The sequence below is a fragment of the Doryrhamphus excisus genome, unplaced genomic scaffold (genome assembly GCF_030265055.1).
Source record: "Doryrhamphus excisus isolate RoL2022-K1 unplaced genomic scaffold, RoL_Dexc_1.0 HiC_scaffold_24, whole genome shotgun sequence".
NCBI classification, from domain to species: Eukaryota; Metazoa; Chordata; class Actinopteri; order Syngnathiformes; family Syngnathidae; genus Doryrhamphus; species Doryrhamphus excisus.
Genome location: NW_026652242.1, coordinates 560,245 through 573,320, shown reverse-complemented (window position 1 = coordinate 573,320; position 13,076 = coordinate 560,245). Strand labels below are relative to the sequence as shown.

Below are 13,076 nucleotides of genomic sequence, written 5' to 3'. Positions count from 1 at the left end.
GGACATGTGCTTGATCTCTGAAGGGACTTGACACTCAGATTTAAAGTCTGATGCCCTACGAAGTGAGCCCCCAGGCCTTTGGTCAAAAGATTTGTTTTTGTGTATTTGGAATGAAATGTTTTCTGCATGTTGAACAGTTTTCAACAGGAAAGATATCTTTCAGATGTATCAATAAAAGTGCTGAATTGCCCAATATGGGGCTCGAACCCACGACCATGAGATTAAGAGTCTCATTCTCTACCGACTGAGCTAATCAGGCCTTTTGCTGCTTTAGATATCATTTTTTGTTCTGTTTTTATTGATGTGGCCATCCTGGTGTTTGATCAATTCCACAGCTGACCTAGTTTCTCAGGGAACAGAAGGAGCGAGACCTGGAGGGTCAGGATGGCCGAGCGGTCGAAGGCGCTGCATTCAGGTTGCAGTCTCTAATGAGGCGTGGGTTCAAATCCCACTTCTGACAGTTTGGGGCCGCAAGTCTTTCCAGTTCCAGTTAAAAGCCGGGCTCCTCATGTAGTTTCCATAAAGTACCAAGGTGTTGTCCTTGTATTTTGAGGGCAAAAGGAGGCGTTTGCAAGAGGACCTCAGACCTGGTCACCTGAACAGGGACTTGAATCCGGGACACTCAGATCAAAAGTTTCATGTTCGGGACTAAATGGTCCTTCGAGCCGAATATCTTCCCAGTGACCTGCAAGATCCAGAGGGAGGCAGGGATGTTCTGTGCCTCCATTGTCGAGGCGGCAGTGGCCCTAAGGTGGTCAGGGCCTGTCGTGGCGGTAATCCTAGAACCCGTTGGTGGATACCATTGGTGAGGGATGCCGTCAAGCTGAAGGAGTTCTATTGGGCCTTTTTGGCTCATGGGACTTCAGCTGACAGGAACCGACAGGCCAAGCGGTCCGCGGCTTTGGCATTCGCTGAGCCAAAAACTCTGACATGGGAGGAATTTCGAGAAGCCATGGAGATGGACTTCCGGACGGCTTCGAAGAGATTCTGGATCCGGCGTCTCAGGAAAGGAAAGCAGTACACAGTGAAGACGCTGTCAAACGCTTGGCTGTACTCATTCGCACCAAAACAACAAGACCTTCGATAGCTCAGTTGGAAGAGCGGAGGACTGTAGTGGTTCAAGCTGGCATCCTTAGGTCGCTGGTTCAAGTCCGGCTCGAAGGACAAGCTGCTTCTTGTGTTATGTCTGCCGGCAAAGAATGGCAATACCGTCTTGTCTGAAGGACCTCCGCTTCCCTGTCAATGGAGTTGGACTTGAGTCTTTGTCACGCAGTCTGAAATTGGCAAACGGAGTAATTCTGATTGAGTGATCATTTGAGTGTCTATGTGAATACGTTTCATCTCAACTCCTGTTGGAAAAGAACAGCCATTTCCATGAGAGCACAAGACCCCTGGATTGTACCCGAAAATACTTTGCGCTCATCAGAGAGCAAAGTTGTTGTCCTGGTTTGCAAAGCCTCCATTGTTACGCCAGAAGGTGCCAGTCACATCCAAAACAAAGGGTTCCATGGTGTAATGGTTAGCACTCTGGACTCTGAATCCAGTTTAGGGTGATACCTATGGCTGTATTTGGCCTAGATATCGGGAGTGGGGCCCGGATTAGTATTCGCTACTTGGGAACATTTCATCAAAAAAACAAAGGAGTTTATGGAGAATGCGGGCGTTGATCCCGCTACCTCTCACATGCTAAGCGAGCGCTCTACCATTTGAGCTAATTCCCCTGCTGATGCAGTGTTGGCAGAGAAGGTCCAGTCTCAGAACTATTTTGGTTCCTTTGCTGGAGTACGTCAAAGCGACACAGTCTCTGCCTTTCAGAGTGCAGACATGATGCAGTCCCTGGTTGTCTAGTGGCTGGGACTTGGTGCTCTCACCACCGCGGCCGATTCCCGGTCAGGGAACTGACATTTGGTTAGGTTTTGACTGGAGATAGGATTTGTCTTGGTCCTCGGTCGAACGGTTCGGGTCATCTTTCAGCGCTGTCTGTGAACTGCTGTCACTGCACATAAAAACAATTCCAAGTCCGCCAATCGAATCCCGGTCTACCTGGTCGACGGACACGTAAACAGTGCAGGTACCCTCCTTTGTGCGGCTCCATTTCAGTGTCCTCCGTTGTCAGCGAACCTCACAAGGTCACAGTTTTTTCCTGATCAGGGCACCGTTTTGGGTTGTGCGGATGAGTGTCTGAAGCACCAGATTAAGGCTCCTTTCGCTGAGGAGCCACTGGTTGAAATCCCACAGCTGTCATTTTCCTTGTCAGGTCCATTATCCACGACTGGAATGATTTGGTAGCAAAGGACTGTCAGATTGTACAACACAGCTGAGCACTTGGAGAAGAAGATGAATAGAGGTCTTGTTCTCCCGGACTGGTTGTTGCAACCGCAACCCTGCTCAAGGTTCAACGTGACACACAAAACAGGAACTCCCCGTCTGGGAATCGAACCGCGTAATCTTCCATGTGACAGGCGGAGATACTGGCCACTATACTAACAAGGACTGCTGCTGACTTGATGTAGTGTCGATTGGCCAAAGCGGAATTCAGAACAGGCTTGTGGCCCATGACCGTTTTTATGGTAGCTGGAGACTTCAACCAGTGAAATCCTTCCTATTTTCTGTAGCTCTTATCCTCATCAACGGACTGTATTCCCCACCCGTTACCGGCATGGGGACATTCCAACCCAAGTTGAGAACACACTGGACCAGGTACACAGCAACATACGTGGCACAGACACAGATTCACCCTGCCCCCACTTTTACCCACGACTGAAAAAGCAGAACACCACCTGAGAAGCTGAAATACTCACTTAGGAGAACGTTAGACTGAAGTTCTAAAGGTCCCTGGTTCAAGACCGGTTTTCAGAACAATCCCTGTTTATGTTGTGACTTGGCAAATAATTTGAAAAGGCTTATTGGCTGGCTGAAAGGACCTTAACTTCATTCTTCAAAAGGCCAGACATCCAGCCATCCAGACAATGTTAGAGGAGGTTACAAACCATTGACTCCAGGGGCACAAGTTGAGTCCACCGAGATATCAAAGTGACCCCGAGGGTGGCTAAGGTGTTTCTTTCAAGCCGCGATTGTGATGTCTTGTTTTGTTGAAGAAAAGCCCATTATTTCTGGAACAATTTTCCCTACAAAGGAGACATCTTTGTCCATTTGGACAATTGTCAATCTGCCCACACTTTGGACACATCGTCGTGTTTCATTGTTTGGCAACTGCTTTGTGACTTCACCAGTCCCCTTAAAAGCCCCATCCTTCAGGTTTCCATAGTGTAGTGGTTATCACGTTTGCCTCACACGCAAAAGGTCCCCAGTTCGAAACTGGGTGGAAACATGGCCTTTCAAGACCTCCTTTTACAAAAAAATCAAGATGACAAATGGGAACAAGGATATTTGCTTGATGTCTGAAGGTGTATACACGAGCATCCATCCCCAGTTTGGACACACAATCCATATTTCCCGGATGACTGATGGGCTGGGAATACATAACAGGTCGGTGTTGGAGGACCTGATGGACCGCGAGGGTTCATAACGTAAAAGAAATTCAGAAAAAATAAGAAGGCCCACAACCCCCAAGGCATTTAAAAACCATTAAGAGAACCTTCAAATGGATCCTGAAACATACAGGGAGCCAATGCAGTGATTTTAGAAGCGGTGTAATATGCGCCTGCCTTCTGGTCCTCGTCAGCACACGTGCAGCAAAAGTTGTTCTGTAAAAGTTGTAGACTTGTGATGTTTCTTTTAGGAAGACCAGAAAGCAGGGCATTGCAATAGTCAATACGACTGGAAATAAAAGCATGCATCAGCATCTCTCTATTTGCCCGAGAGAGGAACGGGCGGACTCTGGCTGTATTCTTTAAATGAAAAATAAAATCCTGTTTTTGTAACATTTTTAATGTGTGGAATAAAATTGAGCTCAGTCCCCTTAAAAGCCCCTTCCTTCAGGTTTCCATAGTGTAGCGGTTATCACGTTTGCCTTACACGCAAAAGGTCCCCAGTTCGAAACTGGGTGGAAACATGGCCTTTCAAGTCCTTCTTTTACAAAAAAAAAGTTAAGGTGACAAATAGGAACAAGGACATGTGCTTGATCTCTGAAGGGACTTGACACTCAGATTTAAAGTCTGATGCCCTACGAAGTGAGCCCCCAGGCCTTTGGTCAAAAGATTTGTTTTTGTGTATTTGGAATGAAATGTTTTCTGCATGTTGAACAGTTTTCAACAGGAAAGATATCTTTCAGATGTATCAATAAAAGTGCTGAATCGCCCAATATGGGGCTCGAACCCACGACCATGAGATTAAGAGTCTCATTCTCTACCGACTGAGCTAATCAGGCCTTTTGCTGCTTTAGATATCATTTTTTGTTCTGTTTTTATTGATGTGGCCATCCTGGTGTTTGATCAATTCCACAGCTGACCTAGTTTCTCAGGGAACAGAAGGAGCGAGACCTGGAGGGTCAGGATGGCCGAGCGGTCGAAGGCGCTGCATTCAGGTTGCAGTCTCTAATGAGGCGTGGGTTCAAATCCCACTTCTGACAGTTTGGGGCCGCAAGTCTTTCCAGTTCCAGTTAAAAGCCGGGCTCCTCATGTAGTTTCCATAAAGTACCAAGGTGTTGTCCTTGTATTTTGAGGGCAAAAGGAGGCGTTTGCAAGAGGACCTCAGACCTGGTCACCTGAACAGGGACTTGAATCCGGGACACTCAGATCAAAAGTTTCATGTTCGGGACTAAATGGTCCTTCGAGCCGAATATCTTCCCAGTGACCTGCAAGATCCAGAGGGAGGCAGGGATGTTCTGTGCCTCCATTGTCGAGGCGGCAGTGGCCCTAAGGTGGTCAGGGCCTGTCGTGGCGGTAATCCTAGAACCCGTTGGTGGATACCATTGGTGAGGGATGCCGTCAAGCTGAAGGAGTTCTATTGGGCCTTTTTGGCTCATGGGACTTCAGCTGACAGGAACCGACAGGCCAAGCGGTCCGCGGCTTTGGCATTCGCTGAGCCAAAAACTCTGACATGGGAGGAATTTCGAGAAGCCATGGAGATGGACTTCCGGACGGCTTCGAAGAGATTCTGGATCCGGCGTCTCAGGAAAGGAAAGCAGTACACAGTGAAGACGCTGTCAAACGCTTGGCTGTACTCATTCGCACCAAAACAACAAGACCTTCGATAGCTCAGTTGGAAGAGCGGAGGACTGTAGTGGTTCAAGCTGGCATCCTTAGGTCGCTGGTTCAAGTCCGGCTCGAAGGACAAGCTGCTTCTTGTGTTATGTCTGCCGGCAAAGAATGGCAATACCGTCTTGTCTGAAGGACCTCCGCTTCCCTGTCAATGGAGTTGGACTTGAGTCTTTGTCACGCAGTCTGAAATTGGCAAACGGAGTAATTCTGATTGAGTGATCATTTGAGTGTCTATGTGAATACGTTTCATCTCAACTCCTGTTGGAAAAGAACAGCCATTTCCATGAGAGCACAAGACCCCTGGATTGTACCCGAAAATACTTTGCGCTCATCAGAGAGCAAAGTTGTTGTCCTGGTTTGCAAAGCCTCCATTGTTACGCCAGAAGGTGCCAGTCACATCCAAAACAAAGGGTTCCATGGTGTAATGGTTAGCACTCTGGACTCTGAATCCAGTTTAGGGTGATACCTATGGCTGTATTTGGCCTAGATATCGGGAGTGGGGCCCGGATTAGTATTCGCTACTTGGGAACATTTCATCAAAAAAACAAAGGAGTTTATGGAGAATGCGGGCGTTGATCCCGCTACCTCTCACATGCTAAGCGAGCGCTCTACCATTTGAGCTAATTCCCCTGCTGATGCAGTGTTGGCAGAGAAGGTCCAGTCTCAGAACTATTTTGGTTCCTTTGCTGGAGTACGTCAAAGCGACACAGTCTCTGCCTTTCAGAGTGCAGACATGATGCAGTCCCTGGTTGTCTAGTGGCTGGGACTTGGTGCTCTCACCACCGCGGCCGATTCCCGGTCAGGGAACTGACATTTGGTTAGGTTTTGACTGGAGATAGGATTTGTCTTGGTCCTCGGTCGAACGGTTCGGGTCATCTTTCAGCGCTGTCTGTGAACTGCTGTCACTGCACATAAAAACAATTCCAAGTCCGCCAATCGAATCCCGGTCTACCTGGTCGACGGACACGTAAACAGTGCAGGTACCCTCCTTTGTGCGGCTCCATTTCAGTGTCCTCCGTTGTCAGCGAACCTCACAAGGTCACAGTTTTTTCCTGATCAGGGCACCGTTTTGGGTTGTGCGGATGAGTGTCTGAAGCACCAGATTAAGGCTCCTTTCGCTGAGGAGCCACTGGTTGAAATCCCACAGCTGTCATTTTCCTTGTCAGGTCCATTATCCACGACTGGAATGATTTGGTAGCAAAGGACTGTCAGATTGTACAACACAGCTGAGCACTTGGAGAAGAAGATGAATAGAGGTCTTGTTCTCCCGGACTGGTTGTTGCAACCGCAACCCTGCTCAAGGTTCAACGTGACACACAAAACAGGAACTCCCCGTCTGGGAATCGAACCGCGTAATCTTCCATGTGACAGGCGGAGATACTGGCCACTATACTAACAAGGACTGCTGCTGACTTGATGTAGTGTCGATTGGCCAAAGCGGAATTCAGAACAGGCTTGTGGCCCATGACCGTTTTTATGGTAGCTGGAGACTTCAACCAGTGAAATCCTTCCTATTTTCTGTAGCTCTTATCCTCATCAACGGACTGTATTCCCCACCCGTTACCGGCATGGGGACATTCCAACCCAAGTTGAGAACACACTGGACCAGGTACACAGCAACATACGTGGCACAGACACAGATTCACCCTGCCCCCACTTTTACCCACGACTGAAAAAGCAGAACACCACCTGAGAAGCTGAAATACTCACTTAGGAGAACGTTAGACTGAAGTTCTAAAGGTCCCTGGTTCAAGACCGGTTTTCAGAACAATCCCTGTTTATGTTGTGACTTGGCAAATAATTTGAAAAGGCTTATTGGCTGGCTGAAAGGACCTTAACTTCATTCTTCAAAAGGCCAGACATCCAGCCATCCAGACAATGTTAGAGGAGGTTACAAACCATTGACTCCAGGGGCACAAGTTGAGTCCACTGAGATATCAAAGTGACCCCGAGGGTGGCTAAGGTGTTTCTTTCAAGCCGCGATTGTGATGTCTTGTTTTGTTGAAGAAAAGCCCATTATTTCTGGAACAATTTTCCCTACAAAGGAGACATCTTTGTCCATTTGGACAATTGTCAATCTGCCCCCACTTTGGACACATCGTCGTGTTTCATTGTTTGGCAACTGCTTTGTGACTTCACCAGTCCCCTTAAAAGCCCCATCCTTCAGGTTTCCATAGTGTAGTGGTTATCACGTTTGCCTCACACGCAAAAGGTCCCCAGTTCGAAACTGGGTGGAAACATGGCCTTTCAAGACCTCCTTTTACAAAAAAATCAAGATGACAAATGGGAACAAGGATATTTGCTTGATGTCTGAAGGTGTATACACGAGCATCCATCCCCAGTTTGGACACACAATCCATATTTCCCGGATGACTGATGGGCTGGGAATACATAACAGGTCGGTGTTGGAGGACCTGATGGGCCGCGAGGGTTCATAACGTAAAAGAAATTCAGAAAAAATAAGAAGGCCCACAACCCCCAAGGCATTTAAAAACCATTAAGAGAACCTTCAAATGGATCCTGAAACATACAGGGAGCCAATGCAGTGATTTTAGAAGCGGTGTAATATGCGCCTGCCTTCTGGTCCTCGTCAGCACACGTGCAGCAAAAGTTGTTCTGTAAAAGTTGTAGACTTGTGATGTTTCTTTTAGGAAGACCAGAAAGCAGGGCATTGCAATAGTCAATACGACTGGAAATAAAAGCATGCATCAGCATCTCTCTATTTGCCCGAGAGAGGAACGGGCGGACTCTGGCTGTATTCTTTAAATGAAAAATAAAATCCTGTTTTTGTAACATTTTTAATGTGTGGAATAAAATTGAGCTCAGTCCCCTTAAAAGCCCCTTCCTTCAGGTTTCCATAGTGTAGCGGTTATCACGTTTGCCTAACACGCAAAAGGTCCCCAGTTCGAAACTGGGTGGAAACATGGCCATTCAAGTCCTTCTTTTACAAAAAAAAGTTAAGGTGACAAATAGGAACAAGGACTTGTGCTTGATCTCTGAAGGGACTTGAACTCTTGACACTCAGATTTAAAGTCTGATGCCCTACGAAGGTAGCCCCCAGGCCTTTGGTCAAAGGACTTGTTTTTGTGTATTTGGAATGAAATGTGTTCTGCATGTTGAACAGTTTTCAACAGGAAAGATATCTTTCAGATGTAAAAGTGCTGAATCACCCAATGTAGGGCTCCAACCAACTACCATGAGATTAAGAGTCTCATGCTCTACTGACTGAGCTAACCAGGCCTTTTTCTGCTCTAGATATCATTTTTTGTTCTGTTTTTATTGATGTGGCCATCCTGATGTTTGATCAATTCCACAACTGACCTAGTTTCTCAGGGGAGAGAAGGAGCAAAACCTGGAAGGTCAGGATGGCCGAGCGGTCGAAGGCGCTGCATTCAGGTTGCAGTCTCTAATGAGGCGTGGGTTCGAATCCCACTTCTGACAGCTTCTTGCATCTTGAAGTGGCGTCACCCAGTAAACCAGGGGTGCTTTTCAACATGACCGCTGCTGAAAAGTGTACAAAGCAGACCTATTGCATCCTGGGGTCTTGCGTTTCTCCGGAAAACACTCTTTGTACTTCAACATGACCTCGGATGAAAAGTATGAAAACCAGAGTCATGGAAATACCAGAAGAGGACTGCAGGAATTGAACAAACAAGCCCCTCTTTGCTAGGCTTGTAATTTGACCAACTATCTTTTCCCCTCCTCTGCTGAGTGTCCACTGAATGTAGGTGGCTGTTCTCGCAGGGACATCAATTAGTTAAATTAGTTGTATCACTGGTTGAAATCCCACAACTGGTATTTTCCTGGTCAGGTCCATTATCCACGACTGGAATGACTTGGCATCAAAGGACTGTCATATTGTACAACACAGCTGAGCACTTGGAGAAAAAGATTGAGAGAGGTCTTCGGGTTTGCTCTACCCGAATCGTAACCCTACTGAAGGTTATATGTCACACTGTGACATACAAAACAGGAACTCCATGTCTGGGAATTGTGCACCAGTTTTCCACATGACAGGGGGTGATACTGTCCACTACACTATATATCTGGGGACGTCAACCAATGAAAACCATCCATTTTCTGTACCTTTTCTGTATCCTCATCAACGGACTGTATTCCCCACCCGTTACCAGCATGGGGACATTCCAACCCAAGTTGAGAACACACTGGACCAGGTACACAGCAACATACGTGGCACAGACACAGCTTCCCACTGCCCCCACTTTTAGCAAATGACTGAAAAAGCAGAACGCCACCTTAAAAGCTGAAATACTCACTTGGGAGAGTGTTAGACTGACGTTCTGAAGGTCCCTGATTCAAGCCTGGGATTCAGCACAATCCCTGTTCATGTTGCGACTTGGCAAACAGTTTGAAAAGGCTTATTGGCTGGCTTCATTCTTCAAAAGGCCAGAGATGAGGTTACAAGACAAACCAGTGACCTCAAGGGCACACGTTGAGTCCACCTGGCCGTGTTCTCTAGACGAGTCTCTTGTAATGCAATCGTGAATAAACCCAGTCCGTGATTTATTGTTCCCAAGTACCAAACACTAATCTGATCCCAAGTCCCGATTTCTATGCCAAAAAAGCCTTAGGTCTAACCCTAAACCCAGTCCTAACTGCCTTCTCCAGTCGAGCACCTTATCTTGTTGTGTAGTACTTACCAGAAACTCAATGCATAAGGCTAAAAATAAGCAATTAGCTAAAAATGTCATCCAATACTTCTCTACAAGAGAGGAGAAATATGATCTCAGGGAAGAAGTACATTTGAAACACTTCTATGCTAGTACTTATATGCACCCAGACAAGGTTAGAGAAGGTTACAAGCCAAACCATTGACTCCAAGGGCACAAGTTGAGTCCACAGAGATATCAAGGTGAGCCCGAGGGTGGCTAAGGTGTTTCTTTCAAGCCGCGATTGTGATGTCTTGTTTTGTTGAAGAAAAGCGCATTATTTCTGGAACAATTTTCCCTACAAAGGAGAAATCTTTGTCAATTTGGACAATTGTCAATCTGCCCCCACTTTGGACACATCGTCATGTTTCATTGTTTGGCAACTGCTTTGTGACTTCGCCAGTCCCCTTAAAAGCCCCTTCCGTTGGGTTTCCATAGTATAGTGGTTGTCACGTTTGCCTCACACGCAAAAGGTCCCCAGTTCGAAACTGGGTGGAAACATGGCCTTCCAAGTCCTTCTTTTACAAAAAATCAAGGTGACAAATGGGAACAAGGATATGTGCTTGATCTTTGAAGGGACTTGAACTCTTGACCCTCAGATTAAAAGTCTGATGCCCTACGAAGTGAGCCCCCAGGCCTTTGGTCAAAAGACTTGTTTTTGTGTATTTGGAATGAAATGTTTTCTGCATGTTGAACAATTTTCAACATGAAAGATATCTTTCAGATGTATCAATAAAAGTGCTGAATCGCCCAATGTGGGGCTCCAACCAACTACCATGAGATTAAGAGTCTCATGCTCTACCGACTGAGCTAACCGGGCCTTTTTCTGCTCTATATATGATTTTTTGCTCTGTTTTTATTGATGTGGCCATCCTGATGTTTGAGCAAGTCCACAACTGACCTAGTTTCTCAGGGGACAGAAGGTGCAAGACATGGAGGGTCAGGATGGCCGAGCGGTCAAAGGCGCTGCATTCAGGTTGCAGTCTCTAATGAGGCGTGGGTTCGAATCCCACTTCTGACAGCTTCTTGCATCTTGAAGTGGCGTAAACCAGGGGTGCTTTTCAACATGACCGCTGCTGAGAAGTGTACAAAGCAGACCTATTGCATCCTGGGGTCTTGCGTTTCTCCGGAAAACATTCTTTGTACTTCAACATGACCTCGGATGAAAAGTATGAAAACCAGAGTCATGGAAATACCAGAAGAGGACTGCAGGAATTGAACAAACAAGCCCCTCTTTGCTAGGCTTGTAATTTGACCAACTATCTTTTCCCCTCCTCTGCTGAGTGTCCACTGAATGTAGGTGGCTGTTCTCACAGGGACATCAATTAGTTAAATTAGTTGTATCACTGGTTGAAATCCCACAGCTGGCATTTTCCTGGTCAGGTCCATTATCCACGACTGGAATGACTTGGCATCAAAGGACTGTCAGATTGTACAACACAGCTGAGCACTTGGAGAAAAAGATTGAGAGAGGTCTTGTTCTAGTGAGACGGGTTTGCTCTACCCGAATCGTAACCCTACAGAATTGATACCCGCATTCGCCAAGGAATCCTTTTCCAAAATCTGTTTTTTGTAGAAGAGATGACAAAATTGATTTCAGGATCTATCCATCAGCATCAGACAAATACCCCAAACCTAATCCTGGCCGTGTTCTCTAGACCAGTCTCTTGTCATGTAATAGTGAAGAAACCCAGTCCGTGATTTATTGTTCCCATGTACCAAACAATAATCTGAGCCCCAATACCAATTTCTATGCCAAATACAGCCTTAGGCCTAACCCTAAACCCAGTCCTAACTGCCTTCTCCAGTCCAGCACCTTATCTTGTTGTGTAGTACTTACCAGAAACTCAAGTCCATCATTTATTGATGTTTTATTCAGTCGCCTCAGGATGACAGCAGTTCACAGATAGCGCTTCAAGATTACCCGAACTGTTCGACCAAGGACCAACCCAAATCCGCCACTAGAGCACCAGGGACTGCATCGTGGCTGCAGTCAGAAAGGCAGAGACTGTGTCGCGTTGACGTACTCCAGCAAAGGAACCAAAATAGGAATGAGACTGGACCTTCTCTGCCAACAATGCATCAGCAGGGTAGAGCGCTTGCTTAGCATGTGAGAGGTAGCGGGATCAATGCCCGCATTCTCAAAAAGCACTTTTCTTTTTTGTGATTAAATGTTCCCAAGTACCGAACACTAATCCGGGCCCCAATCCCGATATCGAGGCCAAATACAGCTATAGGTATCACCCTAAACCCAGTCCTGTCTAGCATTGTCCTGTCTAGCATTCTCCTGTCTAGCACCTTGTCTTGTCTTGTTGTGGGATCAATGTCTGCAGTCTCCTGGGAGTTCTTTGCCTTTTGTAGAAGAGATGTTGGGACCGGAAATGAATCCACGATCGATCCACGTGGGAGACCCGGGTCTGATTCCTGGCAAATGCAGCAGGGCTGTTTTCATACCTTTCATCGTGAAAAAAGTGCCCAGACAGTTTTCGGGACCAACTGATGACCTCTGAATTCGATCAGAAAGTCTCCACCTGAGACTTTCCACCTCAGACTCTCCACCACAATACTTGATTATCTAATCCAAATCCTGTCCATAGTGGCATTCCCAGCCACAGCGCGTTAGAGAACCTCAATGAGACATCGTCGAACGCCCGGCTGTACTCACTCGCCCCAAAACAACAAGACCTTCCATAGGTCAGTTGGAAGAGCGGAAGACTGTAGTGGTTCTAGCTGGCATCCTTAGGTCGCTGGTTCAAGTCCGTCTCGAAAGACAAGCCTTTTGCTCATGTTGTGTCTGGAAAGAATGGCAATACCGTCTTTTCTGAAGGACCTCACCTTCCCTGTCAATGGAGTTGGACTTGAGTCTTTGTCACACAGTCTGAAATTGGCAAACCGAGAAATTCTGAATGAGTGGCCAATGCAGTTTGTCTATTTGAATACGTTTCATCTCAACTCCTGTTGGAAAAGGGCAGCTATTTCCATAAGAGCACAAGACCCTTGGATTGTACCCCAAAATACTTTGCGCTCATCAAAGAGTAAAGTTGGTGTCCTGGTTTGCAATGCCTCCATTGTTATGCCAGAAGGTGCCAGTCATCCAAAACAAAGGGTTCCATGGTATAATGGTTAGCACTATGGACTCTGAATCCAGTGATCCAAGTTCAAGTCTTGGTGGAACCGACTTGCCCTGCAGCAATCGAGTGTTTGGACTGTGTCATCCTTAACAGTAAGAATATGATGACTTATT

The 13,076-nt window shown here is 46.6% G+C and overlaps 12 non-coding genes across 12 annotated transcripts; all 12 read left to right on the top strand.

Annotated features, from left to right (window-relative positions):
* The first annotated feature begins 378 nt into the window (after positions 1-378).
* trnal-cag (transfer RNA leucine (anticodon CAG)) lies at positions 379-460 on the top strand. Its single transcript has one exon. It is a non-coding gene; the product is annotated as a tRNA-Leu (tRNA).
* Positions 461-1,077: 617 nt separating this feature from the next.
* Positions 1,078-1,164, top strand: trnay-gua (transfer RNA tyrosine (anticodon GUA)). The gene is given in 2 exon segments: positions 1,078-1,114; positions 1,129-1,164. It is a non-coding gene; the product is annotated as a tRNA-Tyr (tRNA).
* Positions 1,165-3,258: 2,094 nt separating this feature from the next.
* On the top strand, positions 3,259-3,331 carry trnav-cac (transfer RNA valine (anticodon CAC)). The gene has a single exon. It is a non-coding gene; the product is annotated as a tRNA-Val (tRNA).
* A 611-nt stretch (positions 3,332-3,942) lies between these two features.
* Positions 3,943-4,015, top strand: trnav-uac (transfer RNA valine (anticodon UAC)). Its single transcript has one exon. It is a non-coding gene; the product is annotated as a tRNA-Val (tRNA).
* Positions 4,016-4,449: 434 nt separating this feature from the next.
* trnal-cag (transfer RNA leucine (anticodon CAG)) lies at positions 4,450-4,531 on the top strand. The gene has a single exon. It is a non-coding gene; the product is annotated as a tRNA-Leu (tRNA).
* Positions 4,532-5,148: 617 nt separating this feature from the next.
* trnay-gua (transfer RNA tyrosine (anticodon GUA)) lies at positions 5,149-5,235 on the top strand. Its single transcript is given in 2 exon segments — positions 5,149-5,185; positions 5,200-5,235. It is a non-coding gene; the product is annotated as a tRNA-Tyr (tRNA).
* Positions 5,236-7,329: 2,094 nt separating this feature from the next.
* trnav-cac (transfer RNA valine (anticodon CAC)) lies at positions 7,330-7,402 on the top strand. The gene has a single exon. It is a non-coding gene; the product is annotated as a tRNA-Val (tRNA).
* A 611-nt stretch (positions 7,403-8,013) lies between these two features.
* trnav-aac (transfer RNA valine (anticodon AAC)) lies at positions 8,014-8,086 on the top strand. Its single transcript has one exon. It is a non-coding gene; the product is annotated as a tRNA-Val (tRNA).
* Positions 8,087-8,521: 435 nt separating this feature from the next.
* trnal-cag (transfer RNA leucine (anticodon CAG)) lies at positions 8,522-8,603 on the top strand. Its single transcript has one exon. It is a non-coding gene; the product is annotated as a tRNA-Leu (tRNA).
* Positions 8,604-10,260: 1,657 nt separating this feature from the next.
* On the top strand, positions 10,261-10,333 carry trnav-cac (transfer RNA valine (anticodon CAC)). The gene has a single exon. It is a non-coding gene; the product is annotated as a tRNA-Val (tRNA).
* Positions 10,334-10,771: 438 nt separating this feature from the next.
* Positions 10,772-10,853, top strand: trnal-cag (transfer RNA leucine (anticodon CAG)). Its single transcript has one exon. It is a non-coding gene; the product is annotated as a tRNA-Leu (tRNA).
* A 2,084-nt stretch (positions 10,854-12,937) lies between these two features.
* On the top strand, positions 12,938-13,009 carry trnaq-cug (transfer RNA glutamine (anticodon CUG)). Its single transcript has one exon. It is a non-coding gene; the product is annotated as a tRNA-Gln (tRNA).
* Positions 13,010-13,076: the final 67 nt, after the last annotated feature.